At 44.8% G+C, this 20,723-nt stretch overlaps 1 long non-coding RNA gene across 1 annotated transcript; it reads right to left on the reverse strand.

Moving 5' to 3' along the window:
- Positions 1–17,615: 17,615 nt before the first annotated feature.
- LOC143793997 (uncharacterized) lies at positions 17,616–18,478 on the reverse strand. Its single transcript, XR_013220374.1, has 3 exons — positions 18,441–18,478; positions 17,969–18,037; positions 17,616–17,774 (listed from the first exon to the last, which is right to left on the reverse strand). It is a non-coding gene; the product is annotated as an uncharacterized LOC143793997 (long non-coding RNA).
- Positions 18,479–20,723: the final 2,245 nt, after the last annotated feature.

Here is a 20,723-nt window from a genome sequence, read left to right on the forward strand (position 1 = left end):
TGGAAGACCATCCACCATCCGTAACAGGTGGGTCATGTCCTTGAGGTATGAAGGTAAACCTTCCACTAAAGGTTGCAGAATTGAATCGATCCACCTGTTAACATGTTCTAGGAAGTTCCCCCGGCCCGATACAATGGGGCACCCCGGAGGTGTCTTAACACTTTTGTGTACTTTCGGTAGTAAATAGAAAGTAGAGATCACAGGTTCAGTAACAGTAAGGGCAGCTGCAAGTTCCTTCGTAATGACACCCCCTTCCACAGCCTCCGCCAGGATAGTGCTGAGTGCCATAGTATAAGCGGACAGGGGGTTGTATGACAATTTCTTGTAACAGGTGTAATCATTAAGTTGACGAAAAGCCTCACGTTCATATTGGACTGTGGGCTACAAAACTATATTTCCCCCCTTGTCCGCTGGCTTCAACACTATACCTGGCAGATCCTGCAGGGTACGGAGGCGCTGACGTTCATTCCTAGTTACGTTATCAGCCTGCACAACTTTAGGAATTTTTAAGAAATCATTGGTTACAACCTGTACAAATAGCTCTATGTTACTACAGGTAGAAAGTGGGGGGAACCTCCTAGAACGTGGCCGGATAGAGGATGGGATCCATTCTGGTATACTTTGTTCCTCGGACAGCTCCTCCAGGGCCCTCAGTGCTGCTTGCTCCTCTTCTAAAGGAAATAAAGCATGTAGGTTTTCATCAAAGAAATATCGTTAAAATAATAAAGACCGAGCAAATAAGTACAAATCTTTTATCAGTGTGAAGGTGTCAGGCCCAGTAGATGGAGAGAAGGACAAGCCTTTCTCCAACAAAGATATGTCTGTAGAAGAAAGTGTATAATCACTTAAGTTAATTACCTTATTCTGGTGGACACCATCACCCTGTTGAAACCCATGCCTTTTATACGGGTGAAAATTCGAATGATGGCCTCTCCTATTCCCTGAGCGTGTAACCATAGATGAAGTGAAGGTATCAGATACCTCACCGACAGATGACAAAGATGAAATAGAGTTACTCCGATAATTGGTTTGTATATAGGGAGTGTTTCTCATCCATCTATAGACATTCTTAGATTGGTAGTCTTTTGAGTCTCTGTTAAATTTACGGACCTGGGTATCATGAATTTTTTTCACTGTCATGTCCAGAGGTTTTACCAATTCTTTATCAAACTGCTGTATTTTTTCATTAGGGCACCCATTTCTAAGTTCGAGTTGGGCTACATCGATCTGTTTATCCAGATCATTAATGGATTTAGTGTATAAGTTAATAAGCAGTTGCATAAAAGATCTAGAGCATAAATTGCATGCTTCCTCCCAATCATTAACGAAAGATTCGTCGTCAATGGGGAATGTAGGAACAACCCGAACCCGTAGACCTCTAGAGATAAGGGCACGTGACATGTATTTCTCCAAAAAAGCACGGTTCCACCACAACTTCGTACGTTTCACAAGTAGTCTCTGTATGGAGCCACAGGCACCGTCCCATCCATGATCGCCAGACAACTGTATACCACTTGTACCATCCCCAAAAACCTGATCCATATGTCCTAACCAGGATTTTTCTCTGGCTTTATAGTCCATGTGAGGATAGCCTGTGCAGAACACAGCAAAACAATAGTAAAAGCACCAACTCACAGACATTATCAGCATGGCAAAATATTATAGCACACCAAAATAAAAAAAGATGAGAGGAATGAATCCTAACCTGCTGTAATCAACTGGACCTACTAGGCAGGACAAGTCGTAAATAGTGAATAAACAAAAGAAAATGGCCGAAGGCCAGAACAAACGACCAACAAAGTCCATATATTTAAATATGTATCAAAATATTTATTTATTAAGGAATAATGCACAGAACAACATGGACACAGGGTATTAAAAATGGCACAAGGGAATGACAACCATAGCCAAGGGTACGAAAAACTAGCTAGTGTGGACGGACACGTGGAACCCCCACATCAGATGTGATATTGCTGTGTGTGATAGAACTAATATCACGGTAGTCAGAAAAAATGAATCATAAACCACTTATATATATATAATCCATGAGAATCAGACTGTAGCCCGGAAAATCTCATGCTGATGTTAAAGTAATGTACCAAAATTGGCAGCAGCATATAAAACATAGGATCATGTAAAGGAAAATTCACTAACAATCCCAGTAAGTATAGACATTTGTATAGATATTACATACCACAGCAATGTGATGTGAGGGTGCAGCGGGGCCGTCCACACACCCCAACGATCGTTTCGGATACTCTCCTTCCTCAGGGGGCATAGTGGCAGGTGTCTGAAGCAGGCATTAAATAGTAGTGACCCCCGGAAGTAGAGGAGTCCCAACCCGGAAGTATATATGTCTCCATGGAAACCCGCAATAATAAGTATAATGAAACACGAAAAGCTGTGCAGTGCTGCACCCGGTAACTCCACCATCCACCTGCGCAAGTACCGCGCCACAGTACACCAGGAGAAAACACGGGGCCCCGTGTATCTCACCGGTGGGCGGGCAGAAGGACGAGTGCCGGAAGAGGGGCGGAGCTAGTGCCTCACATGCACAGAAGAAACAGGAAGCAGTAAAAACGCCATATTGGAAAGGGGCACCAGGTAAAAAGGATCGATCAGCATAAAGAACGATAGCCCATCAAGATTTAAGAAAGAAGGTCAGATCGCACAGGTACAATATTGTACCAAAGTGCCCAAATTGTATTCAATAGACGAACAAAAATATGGCGCTACATCTCGGAAGGGCCAAACCCGCACCCAGAATCTATATATATAATTGTCTAAGGGTTTTTCCGTCTGTCTGTCTGTCTGTCTTTCTGTCTGTCTGTCTTTCTGTCTGTCTGTCTGTCTGTCTGTCCTGGAAATCCCGCGTCTCTGATTGGTCGAGGCCGCCAGGCCTCGACCAATCAGAGACGGGCACAGCATGGCGACGATGATGTCATAAAGGTTGCCTCGACCAATCAGCGACGGGCACAGTCTGCCGCCAGGCCTCGACCAATCAGCGACGGGCACAGTATCGACGTAGATGTCATAATGGTTGCCATGGCGACGATGATGTCATAAAGGTTGCCTCGACCAATCAGCGACGGGCACAGTCTGCCGCGAATTCTGGAATCATCATTGTCCATATACTACGGGGACATGCATATTCTAGAAGACCCGATGCATTAGAATCGGGCCACAATCTAGTATATTATAAAAGGGGAGGGCAAAACCAGAACCACATTTGTACTATAGGGACAAGGCATAAATGCCTACTAGAAAAATGCAGGTAATAAAACAATTATTAAAGACCAGTGTCAATTAATTAATGATAGCACGTCCAAAACAGGACATAAATATCATAACGCCCATATACATGTAAAAAATAGGCATTAAATATGCCCAAAAAGACATAGGTATGCCCAGACAGGCCCAGCATACCAAGATGAAAAAATTGTATGGCAGTTAACAAATCTATGAATAATAATATATATAAGCCATAGACACACAGCCAATACCATATCCAATACCGATATAGACATAAGTGAAGTTCCTATATGCATGTTAAAATTCACAATAATCAAAACACAGCCACAATACTTGTGATGCTTTATAGAAGTCGTATATATGTCACAATGTCCATTAGGGTATAGGAGGTCAGGAACATAATGTCCCAAATGAATGATTTCTGGATGGCATGATTGTCAATTATAATGTCCTCAGGGACCGATGACGTATTCCATAAATGTTCCATAGCGAGTTTCTTAAGGTGCTTGTTCCATATACTCAGGGGTCACACCACAAAACGCCACGCTTAAACAGACAGGAGTAGGGTCCAACAGAAGCAAAAATCGAAGAAATATAAGGTAGAACTGTAAAATAAATAAAAACAAGTTAAAATCAATCGTACAACAGGGCAATGGGATGCCGAAAGATGACATATAGTACAGTGAATGGCGATCATAGGAAGGGGGCGAAGCTGAGGCTCTCGTTGAGACCATACGGGTGGACCGTGTTTAGAGTCCAGATCCAACGTGACTCAAGCTGTGCTAGCCGCTGTGAAATTTTACCGCCACGAATGCCTGGGTCCACAATATCAATACCCTTAACCCTTAGGTCCCTGCTACTGCAGTTGTGAAATAGCTTAAAATGCTTAGGTATTGTCTTTAGGAGTGTCACATCATCTTGCTCCCTAGCGGCCTCTATGCCTCGTACATGCTCCCTGACCCGGACTTTTAGTTGACGTGTTGTTAGTCCTACATAGATCAGGGAGCATGGACAGACCGCAAAATATATGACATTTCTGGTATTACAAGTAATAGATCTTTTTATTTTAAAAGTTTTCTGACCAGAAGAGTCACAAAAGTTATCACTGCGGTCAATATTGATGCACGCCGCACAGTTGCCGCACGGGAAGCATCCCTTTCGAGCCTTGAATGAATCCAAAAACGTATGGGGAGATGAAACATTATAATGGCTCCTGACAAGGCGGTCACGCAGATTTTTAGCACGTCTGAAGGTGATCTGTGGGCGTTCTGGTAATAGTTTGGCAATCTTCTTATCCGCCATAAGGATGGGCCAAGATTTTATTAGTGCAGAACGAATTAAGATGTGAAGGAGGTCATTGATACCACTCTTAACAATCCTTTCTGATATGTCGATTGGTAGTACTGCAGGGTGTGTAGCAACCTGTAGCCAAATGTCAGAACAAATGCCGTCACGTGTTGAAACAGCTATATGCGTCCATCTAAATATACGCACCTTAACTCCATTGCGTGAAGTACGTCCGGTCTGCCGCTGACGCACTTCTGGTCTATGGAGCGCAAATTAAGACAGATATCTGGTCTTTGAAGCACAGCAACTGCGGTGACACACAAGCGTCACTCACGGTGCTTATACAGGATGGTAAGTCTTTGCTGTGCTTGTCTGAGTTACCATCATAATATTATCATGGTAGCTTCTGCTAATCCAGAGGTTAAACCCACAGGACCTAAACTTCCAAAGTACCTCGCCTGTTCCATCTTTAACCCCTTTCTGACATCTGACGTACTATCCCGTCGAGGTGGAGTGGGCCCGTATGACCACCGACGGGATAGTACGTCATCACCGATCGGCGGCGCTCACGGGGGGAGCGCGGCCGATCGCGGCCGGGTGTCTGCTGCATATCGCAGCTGACATCCGGCACTATGTGCCAGGAGCGGTCACGGACCGCCCCCGGCACATTAACCCCCGGCATACCGCGATCAAACATGATCGCGGTGTACCGGCGGTATAGGGAAGCATCGCGCAGGGAGGGGGCTCCCTGCGGGCTTCCCTGAGACCCCCGGAGCAACGCGATGTGATCGCGTTGCTCCGAGGGTCTCCTACCTCCCTCCTCGCCGCAGGTTCCGGATCCAAGATGGCCGCGGCATCCGGGTCCTGCAGGGAGGGAGGTGGCTTACCGAGTGCCTGCTCAGAGCAGGCGCTGGTAAGCCTGCAGCCCTGCACAGCAGATCGTCGATCTGACAGAGTGCTGTGCACACTGTCAGATCAATGATCTGTAATGTCCCCCCCTGGGACAAAGTAAAAAAGTAAAAAAAAAATTCCCCACATGTGTGTAAAAAAAAAAAAAAAAAAAAAAATATCCTAAATAAAGAAAAAAAAATATTATTCCCATAAATACATTTCTTTAGCTAAATAAAAAAAAACAAACAATAAAAGTACACATATTTAGTATCGCCGCGTCCGTAACGACCCAACCTATAAAACTGAAGAAAAAAGGAATATAGTCAGCTTACCGGTCTTGGACGAAATCCCCAGACCTGCCAACGCCCAGCACGGTTCAGGGTGAGCGCCCACAGCAAATGAAGACAAAAAGAGAAATGATCCAGCTGGAGGTGGAGGCAGTTCAAACTTTGTAAGACTTTATTAGACAACTAAACCGATAAATAGTTCTTCAAAATGAAAAATCTTTACATAGCAAACACCTGGCACACCAGTGAGGAGGATCAACGCGTTTCAACTATGAGGTCTTACTCATGATCTCATGATCTTACTCATGAAAGTACCTCGCCTGTTCCATCTTTAACCCCTTTCTGACATCTGACGTACTATCCCGTCGAGGTGGAGTGGGCCCGTATGACCACCGACGGGATAGTACGTCATCACCGATCGGTGGCGCTCACGGGGGGAGCGCGGCCGATCGCGGCCGGGTGTCTGCTGCATATCGCAGCTGACATCCGGCACTATGTGCCAGGAGCGGTCACGGACCGCCCCCGGCACATTAACCCCCGGCACACCGTGATCAAACATGATCGCGGTGTACCGGCGGTATAGGGAAGCATCGCGCAGGGAGGGGGCTCCCTGCGGGCTTCCCTGAGACCCCCGGAGCAACGCGATGTGATCGCGTTGCTCCGAGGGTCTCCTACCTCCCTCCTCGCCGTAGGTTCCGGATCCAAGATGGCCGCGGCATCCGGGTCCTGCAGGGAGGGAGGTGGCTTACCGAGTGCCTGCTCAGAGCAGGCGCTGGTAAGCCTGCAGCCCTGCACAGCAGATCGTCGATCTGACAGAGTGCTGTGCACACTGTCAGATCAATGATCTGTAATGTCCCCCCCTGGGACAAAGTAAAAAAGTAAAAAAAAAATTCCCCACATGTGTGTAAAAAAAAAAAAAAAAAAAATATCCTAAATAAAGAAAAAAAAAAATATTATTCCCATAAATACATTTCTTTAGCTAAATAAAAAAAACAAAACAATAAAAGTACACATATTTAGTATCGCCGCGTCCGTAACGACCCAACCTATAAAACTGCCCCACTAGTTAACCCCTTCAGTAAACACCGTAAGAAAAAAAAAAAACGAGGCAAAAAACAACGCTTTATTTTCATACCGCCGAACAAAAAGTGGAATAACACGCGATCAAAAAGACTGATATAAATAACCATGGTACCGCTGAAAACATCATCTTGTCCCGCAAAAAACGAGCCACCATACAGCATCATCAGCAAAAAAATAAAAAAGTTATAGTCCTGAGAATAAAGCGATACCAAAATAATTATTTTTTCTATAAAATAGTTTTTATCGTATAAAAGCACCAAAACATAAAAAAAATGATATAAATGAGATATCGCTGTAATCGTACTGACCCGACGAATAAAACTGCTTTATCCATTTTACCAAACGCGGAACGGTATAAACGCCTCCCCCAAAAGAAATTCATGAATAGCTGGTTTTTGATCACTCTGCCTCACAAAAATCAGAATAAAAAGCGATCAAAAAATGTCACGTGTCCGAAAATGTTACCAATAAAAACGTCAACTCGTCCTGGAAAAAACAAGATCTCACATGACTCTGTGGACTCAAATATGGAAAAATTACAGCTCTCAAAATGTGGTAACGCAAAAAATATTTTTTGCAATGAAAAGCGTCTTTCAGTGTGTGACGGCTGCCAATCATAAAAATCCACTAAAAAACCCGCTATAAAAGTAAATCAAACCCCCCTTCATCACCCCCTTAGTTAGGGAAAAATAAAAAAATTAAAAAATGTATTTATTTCCATCTTCCCATTAGGGTTAGGGTTAGGATTAGGGCTAGAGTTAGGACTAGAGTTAGGGCTAGAGTTAGGGTTAGGGCAAGGGTTAGGGCTAGGGTTAGGGTTAGGGCTAGGGTTAGGGCTAGGGTTAGGGCTAGGGTTGGGGCTAGGGTTAGGGTTAGGGCTAGGGTTGGGGCTAGGGTTAGGGCTAGGGTTAGGGCTAGTGTTACGGATAGTGTTAGGGCTAGTGATAGGGCTAGGGTTATTGCTAGGGTTAGGGCTAGGGTTAAGGCTAGGGTTGGGGCTAGGGTTGGGGCTACAGTTAGGGTTGGGGCTAAAGATAGGGTTAGGGTTTGGATTACATTTACGGTTGGGAATAGGGTTGGGTGTGTCTGGGTTAGAGGAGTGGTTAGGGTTACTGTTGGGATTAGGGTAAGGGGTGTGTTTGGATTAGGGTTTCAGTTATAATTGGGGGGTTTCCACTGTTTAGGCACATCAGGGGCTCTCCAAACGGGACATAGCATCCGATCTGAATTCCAGCCAATTCTGCGTTGAAAAAGGAAAACAGTGCTCCTTCCCTTCAGAGCTCTCCCGTGTGCCCAAACAGGGGTTTACCCCAACATATGGGGTATCAGCGTACTCAGGACAAATTGGACATCATCTTTTGGGGTCCAATTTCTCCTGCTACCCTTGGGAAAATACAAAACTGGGGGCCAAAAAATAAGTTTTGTGGGAAAAAAAGATTTTTTATTTTCACGGCTCTGCGTTGTAAACTGTAGTGAAACACTTGGGGGTTCAAAGTTCTCACAACACATCTAGATAAGTTCCTTGGGGGGTCTAGTTTCCAATATGGGGACACTTGTGGGGGGTTTGTACTGTTTGGGTACATCAGGGGCTCTGCAAATGCAACGTGACGCCTGCAGACCAATCCATTTAAGTCTGCATTCCAAATGGCGCTCCTTCCCTTCCGAGCTCTGTCATGTGCCCAAACAGTGGTTCCCCCCCACATATGGGGTATCAGCGTACTCAGGACAAATTGGACAACAACTTTTGGGGTCCAATTTATCCTGATACCCTTGTGAAAATACAAAACTTGGGGCTAAAAAGATCATTTTTGTGAAAAAAAAAAAGAATTTTTATTTTCACGGCTCTGCGTTATAAACTGTAGTGAAACACTTGGGGGTTCAAAGCTCTCAAAACACATCTAGATAAGTTCCTTAGGGGGTCTACTTTCCAAAATGGTGTCACTTGTGGGGTTTTTTAATGTTTAGGCACATCAGGGGCTCTCCAAACGCAACATGGCATCCCATCTTAATTCCAGTCAATTTTGCATTGAAAAGTAAAATAGCGCTCCTTCCCTTCCGAGCTCTGCTATGCGCCCAAACAGTGGTTTACCCCCACATATGGGGTATCGTCGTACTCAGGACAAATTGCACAACAACTTTTGTGGTCTAATTTCTTCTCTTACCCTTGGGGAAATAAAAAAATGGGGGCGAAAAGATCATTTTTGTGAAAAAATATGATTTTTTATTTTTACGGTTCTGCATTATAAACTTCTGTGAAGCACTTGTTGGGTCAGAGTGCTCACCACACATCTAGATAAGTTCCTTAAGGGGTCTACTTTCCAAAATAGTGTCACTTGTGGGGGGTTTCAATGTTTAGGCACATCAGGGGCTCTCCAAATGCAACATGGCGTCCCATCTCAATTCCAGTCAATTTTGCATTGAAAAGTCAAATGGCGCTCCTTCCCTTCCGAGCTCTGCCCTGCGCCCAAACAATGGTTTACACCCACATATGGGGTATTGTCGTACTCAGGACAAATTGCACAACAATTTATGGGGTCCAATTTCTTCTCTTACCCTTGGGAAAATAAAATATTGGGGGCGAAAAGATCATTTTTGTGAAAAAATATGATTTTTTATTTTTACGGCTCGGCATTATAAACTTCTGTGAAGCACTTGTTGGGTCAAAGTGCTCACCACACATCTAGATAAGATCCTTAGGGGGTCTACTTTCCAAAATGGTGTCACTTGTGGGGGGTTTCAATGTTTAGGCACATCAGGGGCTCTCCAAATGCAACATGGCGTCCCATCTCAATTCCAGTCAATTTTGCATTGAAAAGTCAAATGGCGCTTCTTTCCTTCCGAGCTCTGCCATGCGCCCAAACAGTGGTTTACCCCCACATATGGGGTATCAGCGTACTCAGGACAAATTGTACAACAAATTTTGGGGTCTATTTTCTCCTGTTACCCTTGGTAAAATAAAACAAATTGGAGCTGAAATAAATTTTTTGTGAAAAAAAATTAAATGTTTATTTTTATTTAAACATTCCAAAAATTCCTGTGAAACACCTGAAGGGTTAATAAACTTCTTGAAAGTGGTTTTGAGTACCTTGAGGGGTGCAGTTTTTAGAATGGTGTCACACTTGGGTATTTTCTATCATATAGACCCCTCAAAATGACTTCAAATGAGATGTGGTCCCTAAAAAAAAATGGTGTTGTAAAAATGAGAAATTGCTGGTCAACTTTTAACCCTTATAACTCCGTCACAAAAAAAAATTTTGGTTCCAAAATTGTGCTGATGTAAAGTAGACATGTGGGAAATGTTACTTATTAAGTATTTTGCGTGACATATGTCTGTGATTTAAGGGCATAAAAATTCAAAGTTGGAAAATTGCGAAATTTTCAAAATTTTCGCCAAATATTCGTTTTTTTCACAAATAAACGCAAATTATATCGAAGAAATTTTACTACTATCATGAAGTACAATATGTCACGAGAAAACATTGTCAGAATCGCCAAGATCCGTTGAAGCGTTCCAGAGTTATAACCTCATAAAGGGACAGTGGTCAGAATTGTAAAAATTGGCCCGGTCATTAACATGCAAACCACCCTTGGGGGTGAAGGGGTTAAAAGAAACACAATAGGGAACAGGGAGTAATCAGATAAATACTGGATGTGAAGGCATAAACACATTCATATATTCCGAGATATACCACAAGGTAGTTTGCAGCTTCCTTATCACAGCACTGATGTGCATAAGAGGATAACTCTGAGAAAAAAAAACCAAGAAACCTGCGCTGTCTATGGTTAGCACGCAATACATAAAGTGCATATGCACATGTTAATTTCTAACTGTACTAGAAACTGAGACATTTAGCAAACAATTGATCAATTCTTTGAGCTACCCCTCCACGTCATGGCATTCTCAGATGGGGCAGCTGTGGCCAGGGCCGTATTTAGAGTTTCTGCTGCCCTAGGCACTTTTAGTGCTGCCTCCCCCATTGGTGAGTATGACACTATCTGCATAGACTTTTGGCGAGAATCGCTGTTGTGAAAGTCGCCTTTTGCAGCAGATCGGGCAGTTTTTCTGCATCTGCTGTGTAATGGATCACTTACGGCAACACTGTGTTTGGTTTCGTTCATTCCCTATGGGATTTGCAGCACTTGCTGTGATCTGGGAAATGCGGTACCATACCTCCCAACTTTTGAAGAAGGGAAAAAGGTCTAAAGGTTGCGGCGCACTCAGTGCGCCGCGGCAAATTTTAGGCCACGCCCATTTCACAACTAATCACACCCATATCCAAGTCCCAACCACAGCCATTTAGCACTTCTGATCACACTGTTTCCTATACAATAATTAAAACCCCCCCAAAATATGGCTACGCAGTGCTCCATACTGTATAATGGCTACGCAGGGCTCCACATACTGTATAATGGCCCTACATGATGTTCCATACTGTATAATGGCCACACAGTGCTCCATAATGTATAATGGCCACACATGATGCTCCATACTGTATAATGGCCACACATGATGCTCCATACTGTATAATGGCCATTGGCCACACATGATACTCCATACTCACCAGTGACGTCTCTAGGTGAAGTCCTTCATCTTTCATCCAGCACAGACCGCCATCATGTCTTCCAGCCAGGACTCATTTCTGCAGGAAATAACACAGTTATCTCAAGTTCTGCTTGCAGAACACATTACTTAATTTTTCACAACTTCTACATTACACCACATGAAGAAAAAAAGGCGACATAGTGTCACTCTACACAGTAACAGGACGCCCCCCCCCATTTAAAACAGTATACTCAAAAAATAAAATAAATACATCACTGCAGTAATAATATCCCTTAATTAGCCCCTATGGTAATAATATTCCCCACCCTGGCCCCGTGTGTCTCATTCCTGGCTCCAGCCATATGTTCTCGCATCCTGCCCTCATGAGTATCCATTCTACCCCATATGATCTCCCCATCCTGCCCCATGTCTTTCATTCTGCCCCGTGTCTCCAATCATGCCCCGTATCTACATTCTGTCCATGCTTCCAGTCCTGCCCCCAGTGTGTCCAGCAACCTGCCCCAGTATGTCAAGCATATTACCCCCAGTGTGTCCAGCAATCTGCCCCAGTGTGTCCAGCAATCTGCCCCAGTGTGTCCAGCATATTGCCCCCAGTGTGTCCAGCATTCTGCCCCAGTGTGTCCAGCATATTGCCCCCAGTGTGTCCAGCAATCTGCCCCAGTGTGTCCAGCATTGCCCCCACTGTGTCCAGCAATCTGCCCCAGTGTGTACAGCAATCTGCCCCAGTGTCCAGCATTGCCCCCAGTGTGTCCAGCAATCTGCCCCAGTGTCCAGCATTGCCCCAGTGTGCAGCATTGCCCCCAGTGTGTCCAGCAATCTGCCCCAGTGTGTCCAGCATATTGCCCCAGTGTGTCCAGCATATTGCCCCAGTGTGTCCAGCATATTGCCCCCGTGTGTCCAGCATATTGCCCCTGTGTGTCCAGCAATCTGCCCCAGTGTGTACAGCAATCTGCCCCAGTGTCCAGCATTGCCCCCGTGTCCAGCATTGCCCCAGTGTGCAGCATTGCCCCCAGTGTGTCCAGCAATCTGCCCCAGTGTGTCCAGCATTCTGCCCCAGTGTGTCCAGCATATTGCCCCAGTGTGTCCAGCATATTGCCCCATGTGTCCAGCATATTGCCCCCGTGTGTCCAGCAATCTGCCCCAGTGTACAGCATTGCCCCCAGTGTGTCCAGCAATCTGCCCCAGTGTACAGCATTGCCCCCAGTGTGTCCAGCAATCTGCCCCAGTGTGCAGCATTGCCCCCAGTGTGTCCAGCAATCTGCCCCAGTGTGTCCAGCATATTGCCCCCAGTGTGTCCAGCATTCTGCCCCAGTGTGTCCAGCATATTGCCCCCAGTGTGTCCAGCAATCTGCCCCAGTGTGTCCAGCATTGCCCCCACTGTGTCCAGCAATCTGCCCCAGTGTGCAGCATTGCCCCAGTGTGTCCAGCAATCTGCCCCAGTGTGCAGCATTGCCCCAGGGTCTGTCAGACATAAAGAAAAACAAAAGTAAAATCCTCACCTCTCCCGTTCCCAGCGCAGGTCCGGTGCACTCAGCGTCTCTCCGGCTCTGCAACGCTCAGGACAGAGAGGCTGAGCGCGCAGTGATGACGTCATCGCACCCTGTGCCCTGAGACGTCGCAGAGTCAGAGAGCGGTGAAGATGCTGCAGCTGCTGCAGGAACCAGGAGAGGTGAGTATTAGAAGGGGGGGCCCATACTCACCTGTCAGCTGTCCCACACACCGCGCGGCCGCGCCGACATCCCTCTGGCTCTGTCCCGCCGCAGCGCCATCTTCCTGAGTGAGCGGTCAGGTGGTATCACTAATTAAAGATCATGAATATGCGCATATTCATGAGCTTAATCAGCAGTACCACGTGACCGCTCACTCAGGACGCGCTACAGTACAGACGCTGAGACCAGGCATCGCTGGAGCAGGGTGAGTATCGTCTTCAAGAAGGGTGGGACTCGGAGGCGGGGGGCGGGAGGCGGGAGGCGGGGGGGCGGGGCGGTCGGTCGCGTTTGTGACCTGGGACTTAAAAAAAAAAAAAAAAAACCTTGCTCAGGTGCCGTCCCCCCGCAATGTCGCCGCCCTAGGCACGTGCCCTCGAGTGCCTAGTGGCAAATACGGCCCTGGCTGTGGCGCTGATCATCAGATTGACTGACTGGATTGATCCAGGAAGCTGGGTTCCCTCTGCAGCTTATTCTGTAAGCGCTCTAGCTTGCCGAATAAGAGGGAACCCGAGCAAATTCGCTCATCTCTATGTGTGAGTAGACACTGCCAACCATTGTATACATATAGTTTAACTCAAGAATATAATTCAGTGCATTGAAGCACTGCCATGTCTGTGAGCATGTGGCACCTCTAGTATATAACCGAGGAAGAGACATATAGGGCAGATTTCACTTCTATCAGTGAAGGTCGTGTAACAGAAGAAACAATCTGATTTTACAGTAGCCTGGGGTTGACTAGATAATTACAAAGTTCACTGTCTGTTTTTGGAAAATGGAAAAACACAAAATGCCCACTATGCCCTATAAAAGATATTAATAAATGGCATACTTAAGGCATAAGTTGCCCATATACATTAGATTATAGTCACCCAAACCTCTGATTTTGGTGGTACCAGCTGACGGATCTGATTTGTATGTGTCAGGAAGTATTCCCTACAGATAATGTCAGGAGAGTACAGGATTGGGCAGATGGAATTCAAATGCCCCATCCTTTTATTTTTTCTCTAGAAATGCTACTGCTAATATGTCTGCCATTGGTTTACTCTTCTGTCCTCACAGAGAATGCCCAAACATTCGGCTGAGTCAAGCACTCGTATATAGGGCAATCAGGAGAGAGCTACTGGCCAGTAGTTATCGAATGTGTATGGGCACAACTGTAGACTGTTAGCCCACAAGGGTGGGGTCCTGTGCCCTCTGTACCAGTCTCTCATGAAGGCTGGGATCACACTTGCGAGAAACTCGCACGAGTCTCGCATCTCAGTACCAGGGCCAGCACTGCCGCTGGCACTCGGGACCGGAGCGTGCGGCTGCATGTTTTTCAATGCAGCTGAAGGCTCCGGTCCCGAGTGCCGACGACAGTGACGGGTACTGAGATGCGAGACTCGTGCGAGTTTCTCGCAAGTGTGATCCCAGCCTATTAATGTGTTTATAGTAATTTATATTTGTGTTTTGTATGTAACCTCTTCTCATGTACAGCACCATGTAATCATTGGTGCTCTAAAAAGAAATAATAATAATTTTGTCCCAAGTTTTCTTTTTGCTAACTCTTATTCCAAGACATTGCTTTCTAACTAATACTTCATATTGGCTACAATGCCATTATCTTACATGACATCTGACAGGTAAACTTTTTTCTCGCACAATGTGCACAATATTACGTGTGTATGTGTGCTACCTGATGAAAGTGTCAAGGACGTAAACACGTAGCAGTTATTTATAGGTAGCACACAGACAGTGCATTACTAAGGACTTGCCCCACTCCAGGCCATAGTTAATCATCAATAAGGCTGTACACAGTGGTGAAAGGTCGCTTTGGTTATGGGTTAGGAATACAGGTCGTTAACCTGCATAATAAAGATTTGTTTTTGCCACCCAGCTTGGTTATTGTGAAGAAATTATTTTACTATATCTAGGAAAGATATATATCTTGGTACTGTGTTAGCCAGTGGATAGAAAAATATTTAGAATTGAGAGTCTCAGTGGTTGATAACTTTTAATGGCTAACTGAAAAGATGGTAACAAATTGCAAGCTTTCGAGATTACTCAGGTCTCTTCATCAGGCAAAGACTAAAAGAAATTCTGAAGAATCACATATTTATGCACAACACATCACAGAAAAATGCCATAGATAAGGCTAGTTTCACATTTGCGTTTAAATCTGCAGAGTTTAAAATGCATCCGCAAGTGGTGGCATAAACGCATGTAAACGCGTACAAACGCGGCTTTTTTTGATGCATGCGTTGACGCATGCGGTTAAAAAAACACCGCGTTTGTACGCGTTTACATGCGTTTTTTTCCTGTGTTTGCGTTTTTGGCGCGCATGATGAGAAATTTCACAAGAGAAAAATCAAGATAACCAGACACCGCCAATGGGACTACAGAGGGCGTGTATTATGGGATCTCTATATATAGACCCTAGGGCTACTGAAATTTTAACAGTTTGCTACTGTATCCTGTGTCATGATGGATCTTCGCATGGAGAGCTTTTATTTCAACCTGGCTTTCAGCTTCAAACTGTTTCTTGCCTGTGCTTTCGCTTGGAAGCAAGACAGAAATCGCCAAAGATGGAGAAGGTGACAACGTAGGCGTTTTTGGAGGCACCCCATTATCGAACTACGTGAGAGCCGTGGAGCCTACCACACGCTCTATGCCTAGCTTAATGCCAACCCGGAGAAATTCCAGGAATACACACGAATGTCGCAAGACTCATTCCTGGATTTGTTGTCTCGTGTCCAAGGAGCCATACGGCGACAGGACACCCAGCTCCGTAAAGCGATTCCACCCAAGGAACGTCTGCTGGTTACATTAAGGTACGTTCCAAATCTAAACCAATGATAGTCAAAATTTACTGTTTTCTGACATGTATTTTTTGGGTATTTTCCTTTCTTTCTTTAGTGTAACCACACCACAGAAAGAATAGATTGTAATGGTTCTTGTGTTTGTTTTTCTTACAGATTTCTGGCCACTGGAGAGAGTTTATCATCCCTCCACTTCCAATACCGGCTTGGAATATCCACCCTGTCCGGAATAGTTGCGGACACCTGCCGGGCTTTGTGGAATGTACTCCGGGATGAGTTTATACCCCTACCCACCTTGGACATGTGGCTAGGAATTGCAGAGAAATTCTGGAGTGTGTGTGATTTCCCCAACTGTTTAGGATCGGTGGATGGAAAGCACATTCGCATTATCAAACCAGCCAGAACAGGATCGGAGTTCTTCAATTACAAAAAATATTTTTCTGTTGTGCTCATGGCAATAGCCGATGCGAACTGTCGCTTCATCGCCGTGGACATTGGAGCTTTTGGCCGTGGCAACGATTCGCAGACTTTCAAGAACTCGGATATTGGCCGCCGTGTGTATGACAAAAATTTAAATTTTCCCCCACCACAACCTCTTCCCAACACTCAAGGACCACCGATGCCATTTGTTATGGTTGGGGATGAGGCCTTTCAGATGTGTGGAAACCTACTGGAGCCCTATTCCAGTCAGGACTTGAACCACACTAGAAGGATCTTTAACTACAGACTGACCAGGGCCCGAAGAACAGTAGAGTGTACCTTTTGCATTCTGGTCGCTAAATGGTGCATTCCTGCATCAGCCATAAATCTAAAAGTGGAAACAGTCGACGAGGTGGTCAAAGCCTGTGTGGTGCTGCATAATTATATAATGGTTAAGGAGCAACCCAACATTGAACTGGATGAACCAGTTGCACACCCACTGCCCGATCAGCAGTCATTGCTGACCTCCTGGATATGTGCATTTAAGAGGTTATGCAAAGCATCCATTCGGTCACCCAAAGCCTTGATCGCATCGTGTAAAACCGAGCTCAAGTGCAAAAACTCGGGCATGAGTGACTTGTCCGAAGCCCTCTGCCGCTGCCGGGATGAGCCAAAAAAAAGGGGGCAGTGGAAGAGGACTGCGAAAGGGGAAGACCTGATGGACCAGCTCCCTGGTCTCCAGTTAGTGTGGAAGGCCCACTTGCTGCTGCGCTGCTGGATGGCTGGGATGGGTCCGTGGCTGTCGGATGAAGGACCGCTCCAGAACCTGGGCCGACAGTCGTGCTGTATGTGCTGTGAAAAAAGGAAAAAGAAAATTAATATCAAAAATTTACCAGACGCAAAATCCTGTGGAATTTAAAAATACAGATTATGGCAATACAATACAACCTAATGCACGTGATAAATACTTACGTTCTCTGGGCAAGGACTGGTCTTAAGAATGACAGTACTCGATGGTATTTGTAGCGTCTGATCCTTGCTCCTGAACCACTGGGAACGGAACACGGCTCTCTTGACGCAGGTCCTTGTTGAAGCGGTCCTTCATCGAACGCCAACGTGTTTTGACTTTGGATACTGTTAAAATAAAAATTTGGGTCAGAAAAAGGACTTTTGGCCATGCTCACACAACTGTGTGTGATGAGAGAAACTCCTGAGAGTTTCTTTCATCACACACAGTCGAGTGAGCTCGACCAAGGTCTCTGCTGCTTCACACTGCAGTGCAATACTTACCAAATGCAGCTCGGACCCGTGTCGGGGCGTTGTCCCAGCCATCCCACATCACTTGGGCCACCTCATTCCATAACCGCCGGATCGTGATGTTGTTCGAGTGCAGTGGATCCCGGGTGTCCAACAACGGGACTCGCTCCTGGACCAGGGTGATAAGGAGGTCATTTTCGATTAGGTCATCCTCCCATTGTGAAACCTAAAAATTAAAGAAAGTCATTAAAGTTTGCTCAATTTAATAAGGAAAAGAAAGAAAAAAGATGCTGAGAAATGGCATGAATAGGAAAGTCAACATACAAAAGGATTCCAAAAGAAAAAAGTAAAGAAATACGAGTGTAAAGAAAGGAAGATTCAAGAATAATACACTGAGGACAGTCAGCCTTGTATACGTACCCGCTGCCGCCTTTCCACCGGACCTTGACTCCGCTGCTCCTGCCCTGTCTCAGCCGCAGTAGAAGAGCTCTAAAAAACTGAAAAAATCAAATTGTCACATGTGTCGATGTGACAGTGAATACTTACCAATCCATATCAAAAAAGAAGACAGCGCCACAATGATCAGTGAAAAAATAACTTACAGATTTAATCTGCCATCTGCGGCGACGTTTCGGTATAACAACCTTTATCAAGCTTGATAAAGGTTGTTATACCGAAACGTCGCCGCAGATGGCAGATTAAATCTGTAAGTTATTTTTTCACTGATCATTGTGGCGCTGTCTTCTTTTTTGATATGGATTGGACTTTGTAGCTGGGTTGACCCCCTGGCATTGACGTGCGCTACTAGGCTTATGGAAGCCATATGGGTATAGGGTGCGGTTTAATGAGTTTTTTAGTGAATACTTACCAATCTGATGAGGCAAGTACTCACCTCACTGAGGACATGCTCCACTTCCGACTGTCCTGGCCGAAACTCCTCACCAGATGAAGGATCCGAAGAAGACATTCTGATGCATGTAGAAAGAAAGAAATGGCAGAAATTAGGACATGTAGGGACAGAAAATAGAAAATAAAGGCATTGGCTAGGATATACTCACATTGTTCAGGGTCTTGTTTTCCTCCAAGATGTAGCCTGTCTGTGTCTCGTCTGCTTCAGAGTCTGGTGAGAAGTGACTTGCAACTGTCCACACCCTCCCTTTTATCACCTTGATGGTGGGGGGTGGCTTATCAGTGTCTAGACATGTTTTTCTCAATTGAAACGCATGCGTTCAAAAACGCAACCAAACGCATGTGCAAAAAAAACGCATGCGTTTACATAGGCAGCAATGTGTTTTTTTGTCGCAATCCTTGCGCAATCGACCGCATGCGTTTCCTGGTGGCAAATAGACGCCTCCAGAAATTACTACATGTTGCATTTCCACGCCAAGCCGCAAATGATGAGACGACGCATGCGTCGTCAAACGCGGCAAAATGCGAACAAAAAAACGCATGCGTTTTTAATGTTAAATATAGGAAAACACGACGCATGCATTTATATGCGGTACAAACGCTGCGGCAACAAACGCAAATGTGAAACCAGCCTAAGACAGGTGACGTGAAGCAGAATTACCATTATGTGAGTGATAAACAGTTATGTCCATAAATATTGGGACAGTTCATAGATACGGAGAGTGAATGTTTTATTGTCCTCTGATTGGCGTCTGGTTCTGTTATGATGACCCTACATGGTCTGCGGAGCATATTCCTTAGTTGATGTAAAAATACATAAATCCATGTGGCACATTCATTCCTGCACTGAGAGTGTCAAAGGTCATCATCAGCTTATACTCCCAAATTCTTCTGTCTCTCTGAGATTTGGAGTTACCTTTTAATACAAGTAATTTCATGTCCATAATGCCCGGGGAGACAAAAATGTATTGCCACAGGTAGATCCATTTTTTTTTCTCTTATTGTGTGGTGATGAGAATTCATTCTTGTTCTAAGCTTTTGCCTTGTCTCCCCCCACATACACACCCCCAGTTGGACATTTAGTACAAATAATTAAGTACGCCACAGTAGAACTGACACAGCTGAAAGTACCTTGTATCTTGTAGTCCTGATGTGAATTGGGGATCTTTATCTTGTCCATGGTCATTATAAATGGACAGGTTTTACATTTTTTCTTGTTGCAAGGAAAGGTTCCTGCAGCTGTTGGAGAGGACAGGGAGCTTCTGACTATGATACTTCTTAGATTTGGGGCTGCCTAAAACACAGTAGTGGAGCGTCTGGAAAAATGGATTGTAAGATCCACTATTTATTATATCTAAAAATTCACTATTAAGATTATTTATTCAAAAGGTTATTATACATTTTTCTATCAAATGAAATGTCTATTAATATGTGGTACCCTAATCCAAGCTTTCCAGACCACTTTCTTATTTATTTCCATTAGTGGCATGGCAAATGAAATTCTGGTATTTAAAGGAAATATGTCAGCAGGATCCACCCTCCTAAGCCATCTATATGGGCATGTAGATCATAGGAAGTTGAATAAAATTATACCTTGATATCTGGGATCCGATATATTATTCCAGAGAAATCCACCATTTTCTTATCTGTAAATGAGCTGTTTAGATCTATGGACCGGACACTGATCTGCATGAGAATCTGTCCCAAGAGGCTATTTTAAATAAAAAGGGGCATTACCAATATGAGACACGTAATGGCTGCTCTTTGCTCTCCTGTTCTCACTGCAGAGTTGTGTGTGATTATAACTAGTGATGAACGAATATACTCGTTACTCGAGATTTCTCGAGCACGCTCGGGGGCCCTCCAAGTATTTTTTAGTGCTCGGAGTTTTAGTTTTTCTTGCTGCAGCTGAATGATTTACATCTGATAGCCAGCATAAGTACATGTGGGGATTCCCTAGCAACCAGACAACCCCCACATGTACTTATGCTGGCTAACAGATGTAAATCATTCAGCTGCGGCAAGAAAAACTAAAACTCCGAGCACTAAAAAATACTCGGATGACCCCCGAGCATGCTCGAGAAATCTCGAGTAACGAGTATATTCGTTCATCACTAATTATAACTGAAATAAGGAACTGAAAAATGGAAATTCCAACACTAGTGTGAACTCAGCTTTAGCTGTTTGTATATTTGTATATAGTGAGTATGTACAGTACAGACCAAACGTTCGGACACACCTTCTCATTTAAAGATTTATCTGTATT

This window comes from Ranitomeya variabilis, chromosome 1, assembly GCF_051348905.1.
Source record: "Ranitomeya variabilis isolate aRanVar5 chromosome 1, aRanVar5.hap1, whole genome shotgun sequence".
Lineage (NCBI taxonomy): Eukaryota > Metazoa > Chordata > Amphibia > Anura > Dendrobatidae > Ranitomeya > Ranitomeya variabilis.